Raw genomic sequence first — 8851 nt, 5'->3', positions numbered from 1 at the left:
ATTACAAAACTTTTATTAGATCAAATAAGCCTCATGAAGCAAATCAGCAGTTTTTGTCAACCAAATTCAACACTGCCCTCTCATTGGCTAGAACGGTCCCACTTGCTGATCTCGCCTCCTCCAACCTGCCTTCCATCTTTTAGGACATGTATTTCCATTGTTAGAGCGGTCACTTGACTATCTTATAAATATAATAGATCATCTTTGCCTGTGTAAACGCAGCCTCGTTGACTTCATCGCATTTAATATCTCCAAGCATGTTTTGTTTATGCCCAGTTGTTTAAGATATTTCAGAAAATGTTTCAGTGGAATTTAAATGTATTTCCTTTACAGTTTGCATGTGGTTTGAAAACTGTACTCCAAAAACTGATAGATCTCAACTACTAGGCCAGTATGTTACATGACAGTACAGAGGAGAATCTCAGGTTTTTTTGAGTGGTCTTAGATAAAGCTGCTTAATGTACAGTATGTTTAAGCTCTGCTTCATTCAAAGATCCTGGCTCTGCTCTTATTTATTTACCCTTATTTATTGACCCTTATTGTATCAGGTAAGTTGACTGTGAACATATTGTATTTTGCAGCAATGACCTGGGGAAGCTACATATTTACGGAACAAAAATATAAACATGCAGCAATTTAATTGACTTTATTCAGTTACAGTTCATATGAGGAAATCAGTCAATTAAAATTCATTAGGCCTTAATCTATGGATTTCACATGACTGGGCATGGGTGCAGCCATGGGTGGGCCTGGGATGGCATAGGCCAACCTTTTGGGGAGCCAGTCCCAGCCAATCACAATGAGTTTTCCCCCACAAATGGGCTTTATTACAGACATAAATACTCCTCTGTTTCATTGGCTGTCCGGGTGGCTGGTCTCAGACGATCCAGCAGGTGAAGAAGCCGGATGTGGAGGCCCTGGGCTGGCGTGGTTACACGTGGTCTGTGGTTCCGAGGCTGGTTGGAAGTCCTGTTAAATTCTCTAAAATTATGTTGGAAGTGGCTTATGGTAGAGAAATTAAATTATCGGGCAACAGCTCAGGTGGACATTCCTGCAGTCAGCATGCCAATTGCACATTCTCTCAAAACTTGAGACATCTGTGGCATTGTGTTGTGTGACCAAACTGAACATTTTAGAATGGCCTTTTATTGTACCCAGCACAATTTGCACTTGTGTAATGATCATGCTGTTTAATCAGCTTCTTGATATGCCACACCTGTTAGGTGGATGAATTATCTTGACAAAGGAGAAATGCTCAATAACGGTGATGTAAACAAATTTGTGCACAAAATTTGAGAGAATCTTTTTGTGCATATGGAACATTTCTAAGATTTTTTATTTCAGCTCATAAAACACTTTACCTTTTTCATTTATATTGTTGTTCAGTATGCATACTCAAGGACATATTTATACTTCACCTTAGAATGTTATGTTTTTATTCCTGTAAATATGTTTTTTATGTTATTTTTCCTGTAAATTCAATGCGTCTATGCCCAACATTTTGTATCCATGTATTATTTCCTCGAAAATAACTGCTAAATCTAGCCTCAAGTAAGACTAATGGTGTTACGTTTTCTGAGAATGGTGCTGTTGCCTAGATGCAGGTCGTCCATTTACGCTCACCTAAAGGGATAGAGGGGATTATTTGTGAATTTAAAATTATAGTGCTTGCCTAATGAAGCATCTTTGGAAATGCTCTGAATTATGCTTGGAAACTGCTTAAAGTAACTGTCCAGTGAAAATCAACCTTTTAAAAATGCATATTCTGTTAACTCATACCAAGATATAGTCGTATTTGTGGCCAAAGCATACATTGAAGAAAAAAACACTTCAAAATCCCCACCTCAAACTGGGGCTCCCGAGTGGCACAGCTGTCTAAGGCACTGCATCTCAGTGTTAGAGGCATCACTACAGACAACCTGGTTTGAATCCAGGGTGTATCACAACCGGCTGTGATTGGGAGTCCCATAGGGTGGCGCACAATTGGCCCAGTGCCGTCTGGGTTTGGCTGGTGCAGGCCGTCATTGTAAATAAGAATTTGTTCTTTACTGACTTGCCCAGTTAAATAAAGTATCTCAAACAGATTGTTTAAAATCATCATGATGTCATCCTGAGGAGGATGAGCTGTCCAATCAGCGATCTACTTGCATGAACATTTTTAATGACTGGTGTACAGTATGTGACCGAACGCCTTGATTCGGTCTTTTGTAGCAAAATTTGAAATTATGTTTAGAGACTCAGAGCTAGAAAATGATATATCATACACTGCAGTTGAGGACTTGTAACCCCACTTTTGAAAAAATGGCTCTTGAATGTTTTGGTACCTCTACTGGAGAGCTTTTCTTTGCCTACACCCATTCAGCAACGTTCACACCCTCTTAAGCCTTAGCTCCACCCATCTCTTTAAGGATTCACATGTGAGGTCATGTGGTAAATACACGCTATATCGAATAAAATCTAAGTTTGTCACATGCACAGGATACAGAAGGTGTAAAAGGTACAGTGATAGTACTTGCATACTTGCACAGTAGCAATATCAAAAAACAGAAAGTGTCCAGATACAAATATTTTATAAATATTTTATCTTTATTACATGATGCTTACCCGACACACTTGTCTAAGTTGATGGGTCATGTGAAGATAATGCTACAGTATAATCACCCCTCACCCACATCAGGCTAAGTGGATGGGTCACTATTGTCTAGACATGTTCATGAAATACAATTGATGGCCGTAATCACCCCCAGACACACCTGCTAATTTGATGGGTCATGTAATAATCAGGCCGAAGTGGAGTCTTTTGTTTAGACATGTAGCTAGCTAGCTAAACAATGAACCGGCTTAGCCCCAACTCATACTACTACCAATACAAACATTGTCATAGCTGTAGTATGAAACTGCAGACAGCTAAAGCTAACAAACTATGTTCAATGTTAACTAGCTAACATAACTAGCAATGCAAATTTGTTTCTGATTCAAATAATATTATTACACAGATCATACACATGACGTCAGCTACCGAGGTAGCAAGCAAATGTTTGCTTGCTAACTAACAGTATGCTTTAGCTTGCAATAAAAATAACTTTCTGACAAAATTAAAAACATATATCTGGAAAATGTAGCTAGACTCTTACCCGTGTACATGGTTGAACGCTTCACGGAGGACTGGAACCATTAACTCCGTTTGGCCAGCTTTGTGTCAAGTCACTCCGGTTCACACTGACCATGGCGTGTGCAGAAAGTAGCCCATCACTTTTTCCTACAGATCTGTCAATAGCTCCTGCTAAATTCAGGGCATCAATGTTATTGAGAAAAGTACCAAAACATTTGTAGTTCTCGATGGCTAACGTTATATCTTTCAAAAATGGCGAGGTAGAAAGGACTGTCAACACATACTGAACAGCTCACCTTATAGACAGAAGCGTGCTACATTGCAGACCAATCCACACTCATCTCCCGGCATCTCCAGCCCATACATTATCTCAGCCAATCATGGCTAGCGGGAAGGTTCCTGACTTTTTCCATGGCTAAATCAAATAGGCTCGTAATTTAACATTTTTATTATATTTATGGATGGAATACAAGTTTGTCAATAAGGCACATGAAAGTTCACATGTTCCAGAAGGCATTTCTGACACAAAAAAAACGCATTTTGATTAAAAAAATACATTTTTACGTTCAAATGCTGCTCCTGAGAAGTAGTGACCTGTGACATTCAGTAAGCTTAGTTTCCTGAAACGAGTCACATATGCCCACACCATTCTGTTGCTGGGTACACCCACACCATTCCAACACAGAAAAGCTGCTTTTTAACATAATTTAAAAAATGGAAGGAAAACCATTTCACCCATATTGTAATTAATTATAGGTTAATTAATCATATTTCATATAAATCTGGAAACACTGGACAGTTACTTTAAAATGTCACAGGTAACCACACCATGAAGATCAGAGCCTCTAGCCTACTTTGTATTGCAACCTCATTTCAAATGTGAATTAGAACACTTCAGACAGAGGCCGTTGTGGTTGATATATACTATTAGTGGTGTATATACTATAAGTGTTGAAATAGGTTATTTAAAGAAAAGGTTTAAGTACTTTATCTTAAATTTGTAAACATTAAATCAATTTTGTCCAAAATCATAACGTGCTGTTTATAGATTTAATATTTTCTAAATAAATTGATTTAACATGAACAAGTTGTGTTTATTTGATCAAGTTAGGCTGATTGGGCTGAAGTCAGTCAAACAATAGTCCTTCAATAATTTAAAAAAAATATATATATATACACTACCGTTCAAAAGTTTGGGGTCATTGTTTTTGAAAGAAAAGCAATTTTTTTGTCCATTAAAATAACATCAAATTGATCGGAAATATAATGTAGACATTGTTAATGTTGTAAATGACTATTGTAGCTGGAAAAAGCAGATTTGTTATGGAATATTTACATAAGCGTACAGAGGCCCATTATCAACAACCATCACTCCAAACAAATAACTTTCTTCTGAAACTCGTCAGTCTATTCTTGTTCTGAGAAAAGGAGGCTATTCCATGCAAGAAATTGCCAAGAAACTGAAGATCACTTTGAGGGTAGTATTTACTGAAGCTGCCAGTTGAAGACTTATGAGGCTTCTGTTTCTCAAACTAGACACTCTAACGTACTTGTCCTCTTGCTCAGTTGTGCACCGGGGCCTCCCACTCCTCTTTCTATTCTGGTTAGCGCCAGTTTGCGCTGGTCTGTGAAGGGAGTAGTACACGGAGTTGTACAAGATCTTCAGTTTCTTGGCAATTTCTTGCATGGAATAGCCTTTTTTTCTCAGAACAAGAATAGACTGACGAGTTTCAGAAGAAAGTTATTTGTTTCTGGCCATTTTGAGCTTGACAATCAAACCCACAAATGCTGATGTTCTCAACTAGTCTAAAGAAGGACAGTTTTATTGCTTTTTTAATCAGGACTACAGTTTTCAGTTGTGCTAACATAATTGCAAAAGGGTTTTCTAATGAGCAATTAGCCTTTTAAAATTATACATTTGGATTAGCTAACACAATGGACCATTGGAATACAGGAGTGATGGTTGCTGATAATGGGCCTCTGTACACCTATGTAGATATTCCATTAAAAATCAGCCGCTTCCAGCTACAATAGTCATTTTCAATATTAACCATGTCTGCACTGTATTTCTGATCAATTTGATGTTATTTTAATGGACAAATAATTAGCTTTTCTTTCAAAAACAAGGATATTTCTAAGTGACCCCAAAAGTTTGGAACGGTAGTGTATATATATATATATATCTATATATATAAATTAAAACTACAGACAGGACATGAGCCTGGTGCTAATCCAAAATCTATCACTTTATTTCCGCTCCTATCAGTCATGGATTGTCTTCAAACCAAACCTGAATCTAGTCATTGCTGATGTGGGAAAAGAAACAATCAACACTATTGAATCTGAGAGAATCCAAGTGTACAGAATTGATGTGCAATGCTAAAATGTTGATAACAATACAGCCTATGATCTAATTAGTTTAACTAACAGCCTCTCTATGGCAGGCTGCATCTCACAGGCAGGAGAGAAGACAGATGTGGGTCCTGCCAGTCATCCCATTAGTAATTGGCCTAAGTGCCCAAAACAGTGAGAGGGAATGTGCCATCTTCAGACACCAGCCCAATTATTTCACTGGAGAGACACTCTCCTCTTCTCTACTCCTTGAGATTCATTCTGTGAGTAGTTTCTGAAGGAACGTCAACGTCAGTAAGACCAAGGAGCTGATTGTGGACTACAGGAAACGAGGGGCAAGCATGCCCCCATCCACATCAACGGGGCTGTAGTGGATAAGGTCGGTCCAAATCACTAAGAACTTAAAATGGTCCACACACATTCACACAGTCATGAAGAAGGTGTAACAGAGCTGTAAAGATTTGGCATGGAACCTCATCCTCAAAAAGTTATACAGCTGCATTATTGAGAGCATCTTGATTGGCTGCATCACTGCTTGGTATGGCAACTTCACCGCCCTCGATCGCATTGCGCTACAGAGGATGGTGCAGACAGCCCTGTACATCACTTGGGCCGAGCTCCCTGACATTCAGGACCTCTATATCAGGCGGTGTGAAAAGAAGGACCGGAAAATTGTTAAAGACCACAGCCACCCAAGCCATAGATTGTCCTCTTCCGCACGGCAAGTGGTACTGGAGCAACAAGTCTGATACCAACAGACTCCTAAACATTTTCCATCCCCAAGCCATAAGACTGCTAAATAGCTAACAAAATGGCTACACGGACTATCTGCATTGACTCTTCTATTTCATTAATATTTTTGCACTGACTATGGACACTCACAAGACTCTACACACATTCACACACACACACCACATATTTTATTGGCTCACACTCACGCATAACACGCACACACATTCACACTGACTCTACACACATGCACACTCAAACACATACAATCATCATATCTGTTGCTGCTATGCCGTTTCTCATATATCCCGATGCCTAGTCACCTTACCCCTATACATACAGTATAGTATCTACCCCTACCACTCCAGTATCCCCGCACATTGTAAATATGGTATTGTCTATAGCTTACTTACTTTCTGGTGTTCTTCTTATTTCTATTTCTCGTGTGTTTTTGTTCTACTTTACAGTACTACGTATATTGACTACAGCATTTTTGAGAAAGAGTTTGTAAGAAAGACATTTCACTGTACTTGTTCACTCTTGAAACTCAATCATTGTAGCTCGTACTATTGATTGGATTGGGATTTCCTACCCTTTCAAGGGCAGACATTGCAGCTTTCCCTGTTCTTAGCTGCCTCTGTCACTATAAATGCCAAAACGAGAGGTCTTGTGGTAATGTAACAGCTGTTGGAAGGAGTGGAGGACCAAGGTGCAGCGCGGTATGTGTTCATCTTTATTATCAGTGAACTGAACACTGATTAACAAAAAACCAACGAAGAGAACGAAACCGAAACAGTTCTGTCTGGTGCAGAAAGACACAAAACAGAAAACATCTACCCACAAGACACAGGATGGAAAAGGCTACCTAAGTATGGTTCTCAATCAGAGACAACGAGAGACATCTGCCTCTGATTGAGATCCACACCCGGCCAAACACACAGAAATAGAAAACATAGAACACAAAAACATAGAATGCCCACCCTGACAGGTAACTTCATCCCCAGGTTAAATTGCTACCGCATATAGAGCCTGGTAACACTGTGCAACAAAGTGGGACTTGAAAGGGCCGCGGCTTAAAACCGAGGTTGGAGCAAGACTGATGTATTAGATGGGACGCTAATCGCTAATCAAAATAAATGTTCCAATCATTTTGACCATATTATTTTTGGGAAGCCCAATTGATTCTGAGTTCGGGTATTTCATATATTATTTGCAAAAACTATTTCTAAGATACATTCCTCCCAATTTTCTTGTTTAAATCACTTGCGCTGCTCATGCCTTGAGGTCCAAAATGTAGGCGGGTGGTTTTAAGGGTTGCGTTAGATGGTGATTAAAATCCCCCAAATACTGCCATAGTCCCTTTCTGAGGTGCTGTGAAACCAGATGGTAGGACAGAGAGAGAGCTGGCTGCTGGACGAGATTAGCCCTTTGGTAATGTATCTCCAGGCCGACCCCGTAGCTGTTCCATAGCTGCTGACTCCAGGGATATTTCACAGCCATCCTGAGAATTTATCTACAGAGGAAACTGAATAGAAACAGGATTTAAGATGCGTGGCGAGAAAGAGAAGAGTCGTCTTTCTTTGAACTTAATCTGCAAGGCTACACAAACCGGCCATAAAGCAGGGTTTATGATACCCTACATCCTACTCTGACACACAAAGCTGCAAGTGGCCTTACTCAGCCCGCCAGCTAATTGCCCATCTCTTCATACTCAACACCACGCCCTCTCTCTCTCTCTCTCTCTCACTCTCACTCTCTCTCTAACCCACTGGAGACTGCGTCTAAGATGGCCAACCGTTGTTTTCAAGGTAATCTACTCATGTTCGCGTAAGCCAATTCATAGAATGTCTATATCTGGGTTGCGTCCGCTATATAGGACCAACATCCCATGTGTACTTGCACAGGGAGCAGCAGCGCAAGACATCATCAAGTCATCAGAAAACAAGGAAGACATTATTTATTTAACCTAGGCAAGTCAGTTAAAAACAAATTCTTATTTTCTATGACAGCCTAGGAACTGCCTTGCTCAGGGGTAGAACGACATATTTTGATCTTGTCAGCTTGGGGATTCAATATTGCAACCTTTCGGTTACAAGTCCAGCGCTCTAGCCACTAGGCTACCTGCCACCCCACATTGGATGAATATAACATTTTAATATCTTCGGCTGTGAGTGATGGGGAAAAAATAGGCCTCTTATTTGAGTAAATCAATGGATGATTTGTGCACCCCAAAACAAATTGTGTTTCTGGGCTGCGCATCATTTAAACAGTACCGAAGAAAAACTGTAGGGGCAGTCGAAACTGTTTCTAGACCAGAACCCTTGCCCCTTGCCTTAACCCTGCCGACAAATTTGGAGCTAATGAGGCTGGCCACCAGAAATGGCTGTCATCAGATGCAGTGCTGACATTATAAAGTGCAAGTGCAGTGTGTGTGTGTGTGTGTGTGTGTGTGTGTGTGTGTGTGTGTGTGTGTGTGTGTGTGTGTGTGTGTGTGTGTGTGTGTGTGTGTGTGTGTGTGTGTGTGTGTGTGTATCAGTGGGGTACTGTAAAGAGGACACTTTACAGCCAACGGGGGGAGAGAAGAGAACAATCTCTGCTCTTCAGAGAAGGACACAAATTACCTCCTTCTTGAGAAACATTGATCAAACAAAGTTCACA

At 40.1% G+C, this 8851-nt stretch overlaps 1 long non-coding RNA gene across 1 annotated transcript in view; it reads left to right on the top strand.

Moving 5' to 3' along the window:
* Positions 1–8851, top strand: part of LOC149985508 (uncharacterized) — a 182656-nt gene that overhangs the window by 96227 nt on the left and 77578 nt on the right. The gene's annotated exons all lie outside the window — the stretch shown is intronic.

Source organism: Oncorhynchus mykiss, chromosome 1, assembly GCF_057628025.1.
Source record: "Oncorhynchus mykiss isolate SJ-2025 chromosome 1, ASM5762802v1, whole genome shotgun sequence".
In the NCBI taxonomy this organism is placed as follows: domain Eukaryota; kingdom Metazoa; phylum Chordata; class Actinopteri; order Salmoniformes; family Salmonidae; genus Oncorhynchus; species Oncorhynchus mykiss.
Note: the sequence above shows the minus strand (reverse complement) of the source record. Positions and strands in the feature narration are given on the sequence as shown.